This window comes from Coregonus clupeaformis, chromosome 34, assembly GCF_020615455.1.
Source record: "Coregonus clupeaformis isolate EN_2021a chromosome 34, ASM2061545v1, whole genome shotgun sequence".
In the NCBI taxonomy this organism is placed as follows: Eukaryota; Metazoa; Chordata; class Actinopteri; order Salmoniformes; family Salmonidae; genus Coregonus; species Coregonus clupeaformis.
Window position 1 is genome coordinate 39,436,239 of NC_059225.1, and position 4,167 is coordinate 39,440,405.

General features: G+C 42.0%; 1 long non-coding RNA gene across 1 annotated transcript; it reads right to left on the minus strand.

Annotated features, from left to right (window-relative positions):
* Positions 1–2,286: 2,286 nt before the first annotated feature.
* LOC121538897 lies at positions 2,287–3,483 on the minus strand. The gene is made up of 3 exons (XR_005995281.1): positions 3,359–3,483; positions 3,136–3,262; positions 2,287–2,816 (listed from the first exon to the last, which is right to left on the minus strand). It is a non-coding gene; the product is annotated as an uncharacterized LOC121538897 (long non-coding RNA).
* Between the last annotated feature and the right edge of the window lie 684 nt (positions 3,484–4,167).

Sequence of the window (4,167 nt, forward strand, 5' to 3'; positions counted from 1 at the left end):
CACACCTGAAGGAGGCCATTTTGAAGGTGGGAAAAGTTTTCATTAAAGCAACTTTCGGTAATGGTCGTGACCATAGACCCTGTATCAAGTAGTGACAGCACTACAACTCCCCCCATTGTAACTTCTAGTACTGGACAGTTACCCCCAAGTTTGGACACATTACCCGAATCGGAGCCCAGTAACCCCCCCCACCAGTGTGTGGCTCTGCACACTGGGGGGTTCTAGTTTTCCAGACGCTCCAACGGCAGAGGTCCCAACCGGACCACCTCTTCCTTCTTCTCTAGCTGGTCCCTTTTGGGGCATATTGAAACTGAGTTGTAGCACGCTATGTGTCCTACCTGGTCACACCTGAAATAAATGGGTTTATCACCTGGACTCCTTTGAATCTGGTGGATGGCTCACTGTGTGGCACTGCTTTTGAGGACCCCAGGGCCATTACATGCTCTAGCTGGCTCTGCTGGGCTTTAATGAGGGATTTCCGACTGGTTTGCACCTGTAGCCTCACAAGAGGCCTGGGCCTGAACCTCACTAGACACGGGAGAGGACTGGTTATACTTGGGTTTAAAAGACCAGCCTTCACACTGTGCCACCCACTGGGCAGCATCTTTCCTCACGTCACAAATTGTCCATTGGGGGTTTGAGCTCCCTTTGTCTCTCAGCCTTTCACCTAGGGTCTGGTCACAGATACCATCGCAAAATTGATCACAAAGGTCTTTCTGAGATTCAGCACTAGCTTGCCCTTCAGTTTTTACAACCTGATCCATTAGTGCCATCAAGGCATGAGAATAATCGAGGAGGGTCTCTCCTTCTCGTTGCTTACAATTTTAAAAACTGCGCTGCAGAGACATGTGGGAATGTAAACAACCATACACCTCCCTCAAAACTTTGAACATCCCAGCAACACAGTCCCTCTCCCCTAGTGGCAGATATTTGATCTCAGTACGAGCTGCACCTTCTAAATGATTGTACACCCAATTGGCCTTCTCTTTCTCAGTCGGTTATGCATGCATCTGACCCTCTATAATTTCAATCCATTCCTCTATCGTTAGAGAGTCTGCTCTGTCCAGTTTCCCTGAAAACTTTGGAACCTTATGATCCTGTTGGATGTACACAACCTCCTTCCTCACAGTCCCAACTGCAGCGGACCTAACACTGCTAGCAGAACAAGATGCATCGGATGCTGATGGCAGTCTCTGCAGATGTTGTTCAGTCCTGTATGCACTCCTCCATTTCCACTCTTTTAGGCTCCATGGTCCTTCCCTGAAGAGACTTGGGCAGAAGAGAATAGACAAGGCACTGGATCCCCCCAGCTGCAGTCGTGGTGGCCCACTGCTGCTCTTACTGTCCCTTACACAATTACTAAATAATATAAAAAATTGTTTTTAAACTTTACCACTTCCTACAGTATTATTGCTCCTACTTAATTCACCACGGCACATTATACAGATCCTGCCGACGCCGCCAAATGTGAACTGTACAACGCCACCTTTTTGTTACACGAGGGGAGGTCATTGGGACAAGTTAAACACAGGTCTGTCAAATAACTGACATAAACAGAGTTAACAAAGTGCCAGGGTTTATTTATTAAATCTTAAAATGTATTTATATTATTTCATGAACCAAACAGTCCAAACATCATACTTAAGCCTCAGCTGAACTTGATGTGCATACTCAGATTGCAATCTGATAAAAACAAAGCATTTGTGCGTGTGACACTGTCTTAAGTGGTATTAACACAGATCTGTCTATCAGACAGTGCCAGAGAAAATCGATAGATAATCACATTCACTGACACACTTCAGCTATCTTAGGCTGACAACACACGCACACCCAAAATAAAACACACACAACACACACACACACAAAATAAACACACACAACACACACACAGACATTATGCAGTTTTGCCATACAATAATGTTCTACATCTGGGTCGAGTCAAAACATTGTTACACAGAGAACAAGTGAAAAATATGATGTTTGAAGGTCACTATACTAAGGACATGGACTAATGACTGTCATTACTTAAGTAATAACTGTATTTCACACATAAAGCACTTTTCACAATTCTGAAAATGTAACATTTGTATTTAAAATAAATAGTTGTGATAGAATTAAAGTGTAGCGGAACGAGCTTCAGCCCAGCTAGAACAAAACATTTAATTATATATATATATATATATATATAATATATATATATATATTAATCATACAAATATATAAAGATGTATGTGCAACAGTAGTTGAACTAAAGGCAAACAAGCACATATCATACAGTAGGCAAAAAGCAGGCACAAATGCATTGAAACAAACTTAAAGTCCATTTAAAAGAGCTATAAATAGTTAAGAGCATTGTAATATGAAGGGGATACCTAGTCAGTTGCACAACTGAATGCATTCAACCAAAATGTATTCCGTATTTAACCCAACCTGAATCAGAGACACTCATGGCTCATCCATCCATTGATCTATTAATTCACAGGAACACAAACACATCAGCCAGTGCTTCCTCCTGTCACTTCTCAAACTACATACAAGAGCAGATACTTATCCACTATTGTTCAGTGGAAAAAATACATGCTTACAGCAGGGGATTCTGTTCCTGGCAGCTGATACACTGTGGTCTGTAGGAATGTTTATATCAAACACATATTGGAGTTGAAGCACACTTCCAGTGCCCCAAGCAATATACCTTGCTCCAATGCCTGTCCACTAATGACTGTAAACACCTGTGAGCAGTCCCCAAGACCCAACATAAATGGGTAGGGTCTTGTCACCTCTGCCTGGCGCAGGTACTCAACCATGTTGGTCCCAACCTGTTAGATAGAAATCATTCGATTTTAGAATATGAAGACTTGTGCAACGCATGGAGGCACACTGACAATGCCATCACACACAATTTATTTTGTATATTTTATAGCCATTTACATCAATCAACACCCAATCTCTGTTTGATGCCTACATCTTCCGTTAATTTGGGTCTGAGGCTCATACTATAGGTTTATTTACACAACAATGTCTTGGAGTGTGCAGTTAACCGATTTTGGAATGCTGTTCCTTTCATTCAAGGTTTACAAATGCTATCATCTAATTTCTCTATCAATCTCCCTATGCCTATCCACTATTTAAACTTACAGGCTGCAAGTCAATGAAGGACTTTCTGGTCTCTTCGAAGGTGGGTCGGAATGTCTTCCTGTCGGTCTTGTAGACTGGTGTTGGAGGACCACTGGCAGAAGTCTTAAAGCAATGTCCCCTTGTGTATCTGGAGAGAAGAATGTTTAGTGAATAACTTGACTGTTTCAGGCTAAAAATGAATGAGCATCTGAGGCAACTCCAGCAGTGTCATTTCAAACTATACCTGCACTTCAAAGACAAGATCTTGGGCCTGCTTCTCTCAGCTGGCAAAGCAGAGTTTTTTGTCCTTGAAGACCGCAATCCAGTTATCATTGAGTTTCCCCGAGCAGTCCGGGTTTAAAATGGAGAAGTCCAGAACAATCTGTAGGAAAGCAGACAAACAATTACTTTTCCATTGCAGTTAATCATTAGTCTGGCTAACACCTAACTCTCGAAATGGCTCTTTGATGTTGTCGGCACAATGTGTCAATAATGAAGGGGGCTGTGCTTTTACTGGTTGGCTCTCCTCTATGTCTTTCTCACTCAAACACCCACATGCACAGCCACACTCAGCCCCCGAGTGGCGCCCCTTCTATTACAATAAAGAAATGTTAGAAACATAGCTAGCTATTTATACTAACTGAGCTACATCAAATGTAAGGTAAAGTCTAACGATAAGTAGCTAAAACCAGCACAGTAACGCTAGATAACTCAATCAATCACCATGTAAGCATAAGATAAGCCTGCCAAATTGCTTGGTTAAATTAACCCAGACGGAGAATTAGTAAAATCTAGCTGTGGTAACTTAGCTAGCCAGCTAACTTAGCTAACGTTAGCTTACGAGTGTCTGACACATTCCAGAAGAAGTGTCAGACTTAGTTAGCTAGCTACGGTAAGTATCTAGCTAAGCTACCATTACAGACACAGACATACAGTGGCTTGCGAAATTATTCACCCCCCTTGGCATTTTTCAAATGTTTTGCCTTACAACCTGGAATTAAAATGGATGAATGAATGAATTTTTGGGGGGTTTGTATCACTTGATTTACACAA